Source organism: Podarcis filfolensis (genome assembly GCF_964270895.1).
Source record: "Podarcis filfolensis genome assembly, chromosome: 7".
NCBI classification, from domain to species: Eukaryota; Metazoa; Chordata; class Lepidosauria; order Squamata; family Lacertidae; genus Podarcis; species Podarcis filfolensis.
This window is the reverse complement of record NC_139603.1, coordinates 64458325-64473144: the sequence shown is the minus strand read 5'-3', so window position 1 is coordinate 64473144 and position 14820 is coordinate 64458325. Positions and strand designations below refer to the sequence as shown.

At 46.5% G+C, this 14820-nt stretch overlaps 1 long non-coding RNA gene across 1 annotated transcript in view; it reads left to right on the top strand.

Moving 5' to 3' along the window:
• The first annotated feature begins 193 nt into the window (after positions 1–193).
• The window catches only part of LOC310766855, a 35258-nt gene continuing 20631 nt past the window's right edge, over positions 194–14820 (top strand). The window contains exon 1 of the long non-coding RNA XR_014550464.1: positions 194–295. This is a non-coding gene — a long non-coding RNA (uncharacterized lncRNA). The remainder of the gene's footprint in view (positions 296–14820) is intronic.

Below are 14820 nucleotides of genomic sequence, written 5' to 3'. Positions count from 1 at the left end.
GTAACACAGTCGGTGTGGCTGAAGTAGCTTAGTTGGGAGATCGTTCAGCTGGAAGATTCAAAGGTCCCTGGTTCCATCCCGGGTTTCGGCAACAATAACTTTCATTTCGGGGTTGGGCTAGACGACTCTCGGGTATATTTTCCAGGTCTAGAGTTCTATTATTCCTCCGAGTCGCTCCACCTGCAAGTTACGGTAGTTCCCTGAGGATGGTAAGAGTCTCCACAGGGCAATCCTACGCGTGTTTACTCGGAAGTAAGAGTCACGTTTGAGGCCAATGGGGCGTGTCCCCAACCAGGTACTTGTGTTTTAGGACTGCGGCAGTCAAGTGTATTCCATGCTTACTGGGCAGTAAGCCCCATGGAACAATCCCAAGTAAACATGCGGCTCCCGGCAATCTTGGGCAAGTCTATTCAGAAGTAAGCCCCACTGAAGTCAATAGGACTTTTGGCAAGGTAAATTGCATAGGATTGCTTTCTAACTTTTAGTTAAGGGAAAGTGTCTGTCCATCCCGCCTTTTTGGGGGGGATCAGCGTTTGTTTTTAAATCTTGTTCTTTTCAGTATTTTTGATAAAGCAGACACTTCATTCCTGCTGAGACTGCTCAATATTTTTATCCCAAATTAGAAACAATCAGCGGAACATCTTGGAAACAGATGAATGAAGTTCTTGTTCCCTCTCTGGGCCTGGTTTTGATCACATGCACATACCAAGCTTGGAAGGAGGAGGGCAGCATCAGGTTCCAGAAAACATACTTGGTTTAGACCTAGCATTCAGTGGGAAGTCGCAATGTGCTTTGTCTTCTAAAGAAGGTTGAGAGAGTAGACTTTAAAATAAAAATGAAATCAACCTGCCTCTAGCCAATAAGCAAGTATTTTTTAAAGTTTCCAATAAGTAATACTTGTTGTTGTTTAGTCAAGTCAAGTCAAATCCATTATTGTGAGGACCATGCCTGTGCACAAACATTGTTGTTGTTTAGTCGTTTAGTCGTGTCCAACTCTTTGTGACCCCATGGACCAGAGCACGCCAGGCACTTCTGTCTTCCACTGCCTCCTGCAGTTTGGTCAAACTCATGCTGGTAGCTTCGAGAACACTGTCCAACCATCTCACCCTCTGTTGTCCCCTTCTCCATGTGCCCTCCATCTTTCCCAACATCAGGGTCTTTGTCAGGGAGTCTTCTCTTCTCATGAGTTGGCCAAAGTATCGGAGCCTCAGTTTCACGATCTATCCTTCCAGTGAGCACTCAGGGCTGATTTCCTTAAGAATGGATCAGTTTGATCTTCTTGAAGTCCATGGGACTCTCAAGAGTCTCCTCCAGCACCATAATTCAAAAGCATCAATTCTTCAGCAATCAGCCTTCTTTATGGTCCAGCTCTCACGTCCATACATCACTACTGGGAAAACCATAGATTTAACTATACGGACCTTTGTTGGCAAGGTGATGTCTCTACTAAGTAATACTAGTAAGACTTAATTATGTCCTGTCATGTCTGAGGCCACATTCCAAAATTATAATGGGGAAAAATTGGCACCCATCTGGCTTTTTGCAGTAGCGATGTTTATCTGGGCAAACATCCTCTGTTAGGTTGACTTCCTGCTTCACCACAGTAAACCTGCTTTTAATTTTTTTAATATCTGTGTGAGTGCTAATCTGTTCACCAGTCTTAATCCTCTCTCTTTATGACTTTTGATGTAACTGCATATTGATCACAGTGAAACTTATTTCTGAGTAACATGCTATAAGCAGTGCTATTTTTCTAGAAAAAGAGATACTGAAACTCACCCGGTTCTCTTATAATGGTGATGGAACCCACCTGAGAGGTGCTGGCTTGGGAGAGCGCATCTTTGTTTGAGACTCTGCCCTGCCATGTAGGCCCAAAACCTTCCTGATTGCAGCACATGTGGAAAGCATTGAGGTGTTTCTCTGGCTTTTGTAAGTTGCCCACGACTCACTTCCTTAAAGCAGCATGCTCAGCACGCAAGCATGGAACCATGCTGATTGTAATCAGTGCTGCCTGTGAGCAGTGCAATGCAATACACAATTATAAAAACAATAAAGCTGTCACAATAAAAAAACAAGTGGTTATGCTTTGTGTGAAGCATCCCATAAACGTGTGTGTAAGAGAGAGAGAGAGACAACACTATGCATTTCTATGTTCAGCTATAAAATGGGGCAGAGATTGACTTTTCTAAAAGCTTCAGCATCGCCTTGCTATGGACAGATGCTTTTAAGCCTGGTATCTTGCTTACGTATTTATTAAATTTGTATTGTCAACCTTTTCAGACCCAGGACCCTCTTTCTGCATTTCTTAACCTTTTACCATCTATTTGCATGGTGGTTGTGCTGCTCTTACAGTCCCCCTTGGATCAGGCCATGCTCCCCACTTGTGGGTCCCAACCCACCAGCTGAAGACCACTGCTCTAAGCCATTTCCCCCAGCTCAGCACCAACACTGGAGGTGAGCCAGGCTGGAGGGGAACGGCTTGATGCAACTACATGTGACAAGGTGAGGGGCATCGGAGGTTTCACTTCCTCTTCTCCCGCGTGATCATTTTCATAAGAAATGTTCACTCCCTGCTTTATAGTGAAACAAGCAGATATAGGGCTTTTGCTCCATTGCAGAGCCTCTGCTCTTGCATGCAGAAGGCCCCAGATTCAATTCCTGGCAACACCAGGTAGGGTCGGGAGAGAACTGTGCTTGAAAGGGTTGGGGGAGCATGTCTTTAAGAAACAGGGTTTATTTTACACCTGGGTGTAGATGGAGGGAGTGCAGGGTTTGCATCTCAAGAGGGGCTTGTTCACCACAGCAGTGCAGCATCACATTCCAAGGCATCTCTATGCCTCTGTCTCAGCCTGCCTTCAGCCAGCTCACTAAGATGGTTCTGCCCTTCAGCCCTTGCAGGGAGTTTTGCCAGCTTCCTTTCCTGTTCCCAGAAGCAGCCCAAGCAACTCCTCCCCTTCTGTCTCCTATTCCAAGCCTAGTTTTAAAAAGGCACATTTTTCCTGTGTGACATCACACCTTCCCCTCTCCTATCTTTGGCAAGCCCTGTTTTACAGACCCAAGGTTCCTTTTTTTAATGTGTAGATGTCTGGCCATTGTTTTATAATGCCTTGCATTCAACCAGCCCTGTCAGGCTAGTTTGCATAGGCTGAACCCAGGAATTTCTGTGTTTGGTGCAGAACGGCAATCAGAAGCATAATAACTTCTCCATTTAGTTAAAACAAGTGGGACCTGCAACAAAGTGTTGAAGTGTGTTCAGGGTGTCAGCCATCCATCAATGCCTTCTTCCCGAATGGTCCGTTTCATTTTGCTTCTCCCCTGGTTTTCTGTTTCCACTGCCCGCCCCCCATTCAAAAAGTGATTTATGACAACAGAGTACACTTGGTCTTCATTTAGCTGTTCGGGGTTTCCCTACCATCAGTAGGGTTTTCCCTCCTTTCTAAAAACAGTTCTATACTTCTGCAAAGCTTGGATCCACACTAGAATAGTTGAATTTGCTATTAGTATACTGTATATGATATTTTTTAAAAATGCAATTTTACAGCATGGTCCAGTGTCTACTGAAAAATCCTATTCATAATAATAATAATAATAATAATAATAATAATAATTTATTATTTGTACCCCGCCCATCTGGCTGGGTTTCCCCAGCCACTCTGGGCGGCTTCCAACAAAGATGAAAGATACACTAAAATATCACATATTAAAAGCTTCCCTGAACAGGGCTGCCTTCAGATGTCTTCTGAATGTCAGGTAGATGTTTATCGCTTTGACATCTGATGGGAGGGCGTTCCACAGGGCGGGCGCCACTACCGAGAAGGCCCTCTGCCTGGTTCCCTGTAACTTGGCCTCTCGCAGTGAGGGAACTGCCAGAAGGCCCTCGGAGCTGGACCTCAGTGTCCGGGCAGAACGATGGGGGAGGAGACGCTCCTTCAGATATACTGGACCGAGGCTGTTTAGGGCTTTAAAGGTCAGCACCAACACTTTGAATTGTGCTCGGAAACGTACTGGGAGCCAATGTAGGTCTTTCAAGACCGGTGTTATATGGTCTCGGCGGCCGCTCCCAGTCACCAGTCTAGCTGCCGCATTCTGGATTAGTTGTAGTTTCCCAGTCACCTTCAAAGGTAGCCCCACGTAGAGCGCATTGCAGTAGTCCAAGCGGGAGATAACCAGAGCATGTACCACTCTGGCGAGACAGTCTGCAGGCAGATAGGGTCTCAGCCTACGTACCAGATGGAGCTGGTAAACAGCTGCCCTGGATACAGATTTGACCTGTGCCTCCATGGACAGCTGTGAGTCCAAAATGACTCCCAGGCTGCGCACCTGGTCCTTCAGGGGCACAGTTACCCCATTCAGGACCAGGGAATCCTCCACACCTGCCTGCCTCCTGTCCCCCCAAAACAGTACTTCTGTCTTGTCAGGATTCAACCTCAATCTGTTAGCCGCCATCCATCCTCCAACCGCTTCCAGACACTCACACAGTACCTTCACCGCCTTCACGGGTTCTGATTTAAAAGAGAGGTAGAGCTGGGTATCATCCGCATACTGATGAACACCCAGCCCAAACCTCTTGATGATCTCTCCCAGTGGCTGCATGTAAATGTTGAAAAGCATGGGGGAGAGGACAGAACCCTGAGGCACCCCACAAGTGAGAGCCCAGGGGTCTGAACACTCATCCCCCCCCACCACTTTCTGAACACGGCCCAGGAGGAAGGAGCGGAACCACTGTATGACAGTGCCCCCAGCTCCCAGCCCCTCAAGACTGTCCAGAAGGATGTTATGGTCGATGGTATCAAGCGCTGCTGAGAGATCCAGCAGAACTAGGAAACAGCTCTCACCTTTGTCCCTAGCCCGCCGGAGTTTTTCTCCCAGATAAGGGGGTTAGGACTGCAAGCTTACCTAATTTCTGTCATTTACATCTCTGGGTACTTTGATGTAACAGACACACTGCTGAAAATGGAGGGGGGGGGAATAGGAAAAAGTGGAAATTCCCAGCAAGCTAGTATAGTTTGCACAGGGCAACCTCTGAGCAATTCCCAAAGGTTACTTGGGAAAGTCCCAACTGTGGTTATTTTGTGGCTTGGCATCTTAAGTAATTTGGAAGGCAGCCTGGATACTGCTGACCTTGGGTATGAACCGTTGGCATAAACAGCTATCTAAGAAAAAAAATTATGCAATTTTTGTCGGTATGTCCACACATTGAAAAGAACTGGAAAGTGAAAGCAAAGTCCTCTGCCACTCACTTCTCATTTCATTCTTATGACATTTCAATGTTCCATTGATTTGTCGAATGGGACTTACCATCTTCCTCCCGACAGTGTGAGGTTGGACCTTAGTTTCTCATCTGTGACCCTCATCTCCCAGCCGTATATGGTGATGGGGAGCTAAAATGTGTCCGGTGGGTAGGAAGCAGGAGTTCACAATGATGATGCTCCAGTTTCAGTGGTAGTGGGCAGGGGAAGGTACAGTTGGAATGGAGTGGCAGACCACTATCTTGGATGGAAGCCTAGATGTTTGGTCTCTGTTCTTTGCTTCAGCTGTCTCACTCCTCTAGAAGGTAGCTTACTGCTTGGGTATGCTGATGCCCCAAAGCTCCATTTATCCATAACACTGGACTCAGGAGGCCTTGGTAATGGTAAAGGACCCCTGGATGGTTAAGTCCAGTCAAAGGCCACAATGGGGCTGCAGTGCTCATCTCACCTTCAGGCCAAGAGAGCCAGTGTTTGTCCACAGACAGCTTTCCGGGTCATGTGGCCAGCATGACTAAACTGCTTCTGGCGTAATGGAACACTGTGGTGGAAATCAGAATGCATGGAAACATCGTTTACCTTCCCACCAGAGCGGTATCTATTTATCTACTTGCACTGGCATGCTTTCGAACTGCTAGGTTGGCAGGAGCTGGGACAGAGCAATGGGAGCTCACTCTGTTGCGGGGATTCGAACCACTGATCTTCTGATTGGCAAGCTCAAGAGGCTCAGTGGTTTAGACCACAACGCCACCCACATCCCTTGGACTGGTGCCTTGTACTGGTGCTTGAATGCAGCAGTGTGGTGGATGAAGAAAAACCAGCTGAGCTTGAGCCCTGGCAAGACAAAGACACTCTGGGTCTAAAATCTTCCTGGATGTTTTAACTGTGTATTGACAAATGTACTTTTTTCTGACTGACGGTCGAATAAAAGGTTGATGATGATGATGACACTCTGGGTAAAGAGTTCTCATGTCTGAGAAATGGGTCAATTGCTTACCCTGGATGGGGTTGCATTCCCCATAAAGGACCAGCTTTATAGTCTGGGCGTGCTGCTGGATACAGCCTTGTCCTTGGAGGCCCAGGTGGCCTCAACAGTCAGAAGCACCTTCTACCATCTTTGACTGCTACAGCAGCTATGGCTAATCCTGGACCAGGTGAGCTTGGCCACAAACTGGCTATTTTCAAGATTGGGTTACTGCAATGCACTCTCTGCAAGGCTTGTCTTGCACTTGATCCAGAAGCTTTAGTTAGCACGGAGTGCTGCAGCATGGTTGCTGACAGAAGTGGTAACCTGGTCAGCATTTAACACATCTTCTCAGAGACTTGCACTAATTGCTGATCTGCTACCAGGCCAAGTTCATGGTGCTACTGTTAGTTATGATACCAGTGTGGTGTAGTAGTTGGAGTCATAGAATCGTAGACCTGGAAGGGACTCCAAGGGTCATCCGGTTCCATCCCCTGCAATGTAGGAATCTCAACTAAAGCATCCAGGACAGATGACCATCCAACCTCTGCTTAAAAACTTACAAGGAAGGAGCGTCACCAACCCCTTGAGGGAGTCCATTCCACAGTCAAACAGCTCTTACTGCTAGAAGGTGTTTCCTGATGTTTAGTCAGAATCTCCTTTCTTGCAACTTGAAGCCATTGGTTCAAGTCCTGCCCTCCAGAGCAGGAGAAAACAAGCTTGCTTCATCTTCACCCTTAAGATATTTGAATATAGCTATCATATCTCATCTCAAACTCCTCTTTTCCAGGGTAAACGTACCCAGCTCCTTCAACCATTCCTCATAAGGCTTGGTTTCCAGAGGCTTGATCGTCTTGGTCACCCTCCTCTGCACACATTCCAGCTTGTAAATATCCTGTGGTGCCCAGAACTAGGCACAATACTGGGCACAGTAACTGGGACATGGGTGGTGCTGTAGTCTAAACCACTGAGCCTCTTGGGCTTGCCGATCAGAAGGTTGGTGGTTCAAATCCCCGCAACGGGGTGAGCTCCTGTTGCTCTATCCCAGGTCCTGCCAACCTAGCAGTTCGAAAGCACACCAGTGCAAGTAGATAAATAGGTACCGCTGCAGCGGGAAGGTAAAAGGTAGCTTTGGCTTCTGTCATGGTGTACCATTGTGCCAGAAGCGATTTAGTCATGCTGGCCACATGACCCGGAAAGCTGTCTGTGGACAAACACCGGCCTGAAAGCGAGATGAGCGCTGCACCCCATAGTCGCCTTTGACTGGGCTTAACCATCCAGGGGTCCTTTACCTTTACCCCCCCCCTTTTTTTTACAATATTCCAGGTGTGGTCTGACCAAAGTAGAATAGAGGCAGATTAGAATCTGAGAGACCAGGGTTCAAATCCCCATGCACTAATGAAGCTCACTGGGTGACTTTTGACCAGCCACTGTTTCTCAGCTTCACCTCACACTCCAGCAGGCTTGTCTTAGGTTCTGGTGCAGAGCAGCATATCAACAGCAAGCAGCAACTGAAGGGGGCTTCCAGACTTTTGCTGCTGGGGGGTGAGATTCCACACCACATACTGGCAAATTCAGGTTACCCAGTTACAGTTGAGTAGGAGGTTATGTGCAACAAACCCACTTCCCCAAAAGATTGGTGTTTTTGCAATAAGGAGAACAAAGGGGGAAATGTACTGGAAAGTGTAGGAGACAAAACACTTGCTTTGAAACAGTGTCATCCAACGCTTTCCTGCAAACAAAGCGGAATGTGTGTTCCACAGGTTGTCTGGAAAAGCCCTGAGTGAGAGGAACAAAGAATACCATGTATAGGAAGAGGAGCAATGGCTCCTTCTTAAAGTGTTGCTGTTTGAGGCCTATAAGCTGAATGAAGTTTCCATGGTTAGAGGATTTTGTGACCATGCACATATTTCAAACTGGGCAGAAGTCTTGGGAAATCCCCTCGCTCCCCCACCACTCCAGCTAAGCAGGTTTTCAATGGAAAGGAGGAAACAGTTCTGTAACAATTGGAACTTTAAGGAAACACTGCATGAATAACCTTAGATTCTACAAACTTAACAGCTTTGGATGGGGGGTGGGTGGGAGAGAAGCACCCCTTGCATGATGGAGCCACTTACAGTTAGCGATAGTTTCAATTATAGGTAAAGGTAAAGGACCCCTGGACAGTTAAGTCCAAAAGCGACCATGGGGTTGCGGTATTAATCTCGCTTCAGGCCGAGGAAGCCGGTGTTTGTCCACAGTGTGTTTCCGGGTCATGTGGCCAGCATGACTAAACCGCTTCTGGCACAATGGGACACTGTGACAGAAGCCAGAGTGCACAGAAATGACATTTACCTTCGCACTACAGCAGTACCTATTTATCTACTTGCACTGGAGTGCTTTCGAACTGCTAGGTTGGCAGGAGCTGGGACAGAGCAACGGGAGCTCATCCCGTTACATGGATTCGAAGCGCCAACCTTCCGATCAGCAAGTCCAAGAGGCTTGGTGGTTTAGACCACAGCACCACCCACGTCCAAAGTTTCAGTTATACACTGTGTAGGCAGAAGTGATTTACACTCTGCAATGCTGTACCTTGTTTGTCCTCCAGTGAAGACATACCCTAGACCAGTGGTTCCCAATTGGTAGTCTGCAGACCCCTACCCAGGGGATCAATGGCACCATTCACATAACAAAATATACCATAGAGATATCAACATTTTCAAAATTAGGGGGCCCATGGCTTGGCTTTTGAAAAACAGGAGTTCCCCAGTGCTTAGCTTAATAGGAACCACTGCCCCAGTTGGTATATGCCAACAGCAAGTTGATTCTCTGTGTGATTCTCCAAGTTTGGTCCATGTGTTGCCCAAACAGCTCCATCCACACACAAGGGAGGGTATCTGTATTCCTTGGGGATCCCCAAGGTTAGGCTAACTAAAGTGCCAGTTCTCCAGATCAAAATGGTCTAGTGGATATATATTGGGTAAGGTGATCTCACAAATAAAATGGTCCCAAGCTGTGACTAGATGTTCTCTGGCCTGCCCTTAGTGGATATTCACTTGGTGGGTACCTGAGATAGGGCCTTGTCTGTGGTGGCACCACAGCTATCGAATCCCCTTCCCAGTGAGATCTGAGAAGCCTCAGGGCAGAGGTTACAGGAGTTTATAGTCTTTGAGAAAGGGGAAGATGGAGGCCCAGGGTAATAAAGGAAGAATGCATGGTGTTAGACTTCCTTAGCAAAAATGTCATAAATGTGACAAGCAGAACCATTGCCAAACTGGATTTCATAATTTCACAAAAGACTATTTCTAATGCGAGTATTAGATCTTGCTTTTTAGGATTTCCTTTTTCCTGCTAAGCTCTTATCTGTGATGCTGACATTACTGCTCCTTGGATGAAGAATGTGAGCTAATTGCAAGAGCCATCTGCTTAGTTCTTGAGGGCCACAGTGTGAGCTCTAATGTTGCTTGCTTTCCTGTAGTAGTAGTAGTAGTAGTAGTAGTAGTAATAATAATAATAATAATAATAATAATAATAATAATAATTTATCATTTATACCCCACCCATCTAGCTGGGTTTCCCTAGCCACTCTGTGCGGGTTCCAACAAAATATTAAAATACAATAGTCCTTCAGATATTAAAAGCTTCCCTAAACAGGGCTGCCTTCAGATGTCTTCTAAAAGTCTGGTAGTTGTTTTTTCCTTTGACATCTGGTGGGAGGGCGTTCCACAGGGCGGATGCCACTACAGAGAAGGCCCTCTGCCTGGTTTCCTGTACCTTCTCTTCTCGCAGTGAGGGAATCGCCAGAAGGCCCTCGATGCTGGACCTCAGTGTACGGGCAGAACGATGGGGGTGGAGATGCTCCTTCAGGTATACTGGACTGAGGCCATTTAGGGCTTTAAAGGTCAGCACCAACACTTTGAATTGTGCTCAGAAACGTACTGGGAGCCAGTGTAGGTCTTTCAAGACCAGTATGTGGTCTCAGCGGCCGTTCCCAGTCACCAGTCTAGCTGCCGCATTCTGGATTAGTTATAGTTTCCAGGTCACCTTCAAAGGTAGCCCCACATAGAGCGCTTTGCAGTAGTCCGAGCGAGATAACTAGAGCATGCACCACTCTGGCGAGATAGTCTGCCGGCAGGTAGGGTCTCAGTCTGCATGGTAAACAGTTGCCCTGGACACAGAATTGATCTGTGCCTCCATGGACAGCTGAGAGTCCAAAATGACTCCTAGGCTGCACACCTGGTCCTTCAGGGGCACAGTTACCTCCTTCAGGACCAGGGAGTCTTCTACACCTGCCTGCCTCCTGTCCCCCCAAAACAGTACTTCTGTCTTGTCAGGATTCAACCTCAATTTGTTAGCTGCCATCTATCCTCCAACTGCCTCCAGACACTGTTTTACTTCTGATAATACAAATGGACTTCCTTAACTTGTGTCATGTTTTCAAGCAAACCTTCTGGAGTGAAAATGGTGCTGGGGAGGGGGCAAAATGGGTGCCATGAACACATCTGCCCCAAGTAGATAAACACAGCATGAGTCAGTAAGTCTTCTTCCCCTCTCTCTGACACAGAATGGAATGTTGATAAGGAGTTGGCAGAGAATGGGAGGGTGAGAAGTCAGCTCGTGCAAGAAGCACAGGCAGACTTAGAAAGCAGGCGAAATAGCATTTCCTCATTGGAAGAGGAGGCAATTAATCATCTGAGCCCAAGGAATGTAAGGGTCATAGGTTCAGGATATTCTGCAAAACCAGAAAGCATTCTTCAGAAGGGTCAACTGATTCATAAGCCACTGACGTTCGGTTAGACGTCCGAGGCTAATTGTATTGCAATATACCGGTATCTTCAAGCTAATTACAACTTGCGTGCTGTGTTATCAAGATGACAGCCTAGGCTCCTGACAACGGGCTTCAATTCCCCAGTTATCCATACCCTCTGACATTTCTTGGATGAAAATAGGGACGTCCTATTCCATACGCGGGTGGCGCTCTGGGTTAAACCACAGGGCCTAGGACTTGCTGATCAGAAGGTTGGCGGTTCGAATCCCCGTGACGGGGTGAGCTCCCGTTGCTCGGTCCCTGCTCCTGCCAACCTAGCAGTTTGAAAGCACATCAAAGTGCAAGTAGATAAATAGGTACCATTCTGGCGGGAAGGTAAACGGCGTTTCTGTGTGGTGCTCTGGTTCGCCAGAAGCGGCTTAGTCATGCTGGCCACATGACTTGGAAGCTGTACGCTGGCTCCCTCGGCCAATAAAGCGAGATGAGCACCGCAACCCCAGAGTTGGCCACGACTGGACCTAATGGTCAGGGGTCCCTTTACCTTTTATTCCATACTAATAATACCAATAATTTCATTATTTATACTCTGCCCATCTGATTGGGTTGCCCCAGCCACTCTGGGTGGCTTCCAACATATATAAAAACATAATAAAACATTAAACATTTAAAAAAACTTCCCAATGTAGGGCTGCCTTCAGATGTCTTCTAAAGGTTGTATTGTTCCTTATCTCCTTGGCTTGGAGGTTGCATAACTCCATACCATCCAACATTTCTCTGATGAAAATAGGGATGTCCTGGGGAAAAATGGGACATTCCAGGATCAAATCAGAAACTAGGATAGCTTCTATAAATCCAGGACTGTCCCTGGAAAATAGGGACATTTGGAGCATCTGCTATTCTCCTTATCACTTGGTTACAAGGAAATCTTTTATAAAGGAGGGTTCCATGATGTAAGACCAGTGTGAGGAAATTGTACCAGCTGAAGAGTCACATTCTTTTGTGGGGAACTTTCTGAAGGCCACATGCCAGGTGGTGGGTGAGACCAGAGTCAAAAGTGGGTGGAGTAGTGGACATGACTCTCATCTTCATAACAGTAGGCAGCATTTTGGGTGCATGTCAGAGATTTCCACATAAAAACATGAAAGCACACACTCTTCATCCTCCACCCAGACAAGAACATGGCATTATCCAAGTCCAGAGACACATTTCAGCTGTGAAAAAGCACTTGAGAAGGGAGCACAGGAAAGCTGGTGTGGGGAGTGGCCTGGGGAGAGTCTTGAGGGCCTGGTAGAGAGGATTGGAGGGCCACATTCCCCACCCTTGATGCAAAAGATATTGAGCTCTACAGTGGTTAAATAAGGGTTCAGGTTAAATCGGAAGTGTGTCTTCGTAAGACAAGTAGAAGTGGCTCAGGAGGATTTCCGAATGGAGACAAGTGGCATTATTTAGTCAAAGAATCAGGATGTGAACAGTAGGCAGGCAGACGTTCACTGCAGGGAATCAGTGCTTCTCCCCCACTTAGGCAAACAGCCTCCTGCAGCAGACTTCCAATTTCCTTTCTATCTATATCTGCAAATGATAATAGTGAAGGAGAAAGAGAGAAGAAAGCCATTTTAAAATCCACTGGTACATTTGTTTGTGTGTGTGTACAGGAAACGTAAAAAACATTCTGTTGTGTGCAAGATTCTGCCTTTAACCCAGGAACACAGTTGTCAGAAAAGTATATATGAATGAGGAGGCGGTTTGTGTTCTTCGCAATAGATTTTTGTATGTTTTGGTTGCCACCTTGTGGTAAAATGCCAGCATGACTTTCATTTCTTTTGAAAGTGTAAGGTTGGCCATCCAAGTCCAGCTAACCAAAGAAATGGGAATCAGGATTTTTTTTTGGGGGGGGGAGGGGGAGAATGCTTAAACATGTTGCATGTTTTAAAAGGTTGCATTAGAAGTTGCTTAGCCCCGTGGTTAGAGCTTATGGCAAGTTCAGATGAAGTAACTGTTCTGGCAACGAGCGAGGTAAGTGTAAAATGATTTGGGGATTTTTTTGGGGGGGGGGAGAACAAACAAGCTGGCATATATTTGTTTTTAAAGTTCCCATAACAACTAGTAATGAGAACTTTGAAGAAACATTATAGTCAAGAAAAAGAACATATTTCAGCCTAAGGACCAAATTCGCTTGTGGGGAACTTTCGGAAGCTGCATGCCAGAGGTGGGGCAGATTCACAGGTGGACAGAGTAATTTATATAACTCTTAAACTCAAACGGTAGAGCATGAGACTCTTAATCTCAGGGCTGTGGGTTTGAGTTCCATGTTGAGTGAAGGATTCCAGCATCGCAGGGGGTTACACTATATTATTCTCATGGTCCCTTCCAACTTTATGATTCCATGATTCTCTGGTACAGTGAGCGATGAGCCCCTTTAGACTGGTGTTTTGTCGCAGATGCATTCTGAAACATGCTCCTGACACATGTGGTAGATTTATTCTGCTTTATTAGTTATTCTGTGCTTCCCTAGTACCACCACATTATTGCTGTCTGAAGCACTATAGTGCAATTATAGTGGGACAACCCCCCCCAACTCCTTGATCACTTGTGGTATGAAAAGTTACAAGTTTGAGCAGGAAGTTCCAGAATATGTTTGGTGTGCTGGTTCTGGTGTACAAAGCCCTATACAGCTATACCTAAAGAATAATCTTTACCTCTATATTCTCAGTTGACCACTGTGTTCTCCACATCTTTTCAGGAGGTCCATCCTGCATGATGTCCAAATCAGGGCTTTAGAGTGTGGCACCTACTTTTTAGTTACTGGTTCTGGGTGTTAATATGTCTGAACCCCCTCCCATCCCCCACTCAAATTCCATGTCAGGGATCATGAGGAAAGAGACTGAAAGCAAGACTGCCAATAAAAAGGTAAAGGTAAAGGACCCCTGGACAGTTAAGTCCAGTCAAAGGCGACTATAGGGTTGAAGCACTCATCTCACTTTTAGGCAGAGGGAGCCAGACAGCTTTCTGGGTCATGTGGCCACATTGACTAAACCGCTTCTGCCACAACAGGACACCGTGACTGAAGCCAGAGAGCATGGAAACGCCGTTAACCTTCCCACCGCAGTGGTACCTATTTATCTACTTGCACCGGTGTGCTTTCAAACTGCTAGGTTGGCAGGAGCTGGGACAGAGCAACAGGAGCTCACTCCATCACGGGGATTCAAACCACTGACCTTCTGATCAACAAGCCCAAGAGGCTCAGTGGTTTAGACCACAGTGCTACCTGCGTCCCTAAGACTACCAATAATGCTATCATACGAATATCTGGTGCAAGCACACTTGGAATTCTGTGTACCATTCTGTGTGCCTCACCTTAAAAAAGGATCAGAAAAGGGCAACCTGAACTATCAGGGTGATGAAGCAACTTCCCCTCTAAGGTTATAGGTCTTTTGAGCTTAGAGATAAGAAATAGTAAGTCAATGTGTGATAGAGACATAGAAGATTGGGCATTGGTGTGCAGAAAGTGGATAGAAGTTTTTCTTCTCTCATAATACTGGAACCCAGAGCCATCCAGCGAAACTGAATGTCGGGAGATTCTCTACAGACAAAAGGAGGTCCTTCTTCACACGCTGCACAGTTAAACCATGGAATTTGCTCCTACAACTTGATGGTCACCAACTTAGATGGCTGTTAAAGAGGATTAGACAAATTCATGGAGGATAAGGCTACCAGTTGCTACGCCTTCTCATGACAACTATGTTATACTTCCAGGACTATTTGCCTCTGGCTATCAGTTGCTGAGAATCACAAGTGCAAGAGAGGGCTGTTGCACTCAGGGATCTGGTTGGCTGAATCCTGAACTAGATGGGTCTTTGGTCTGA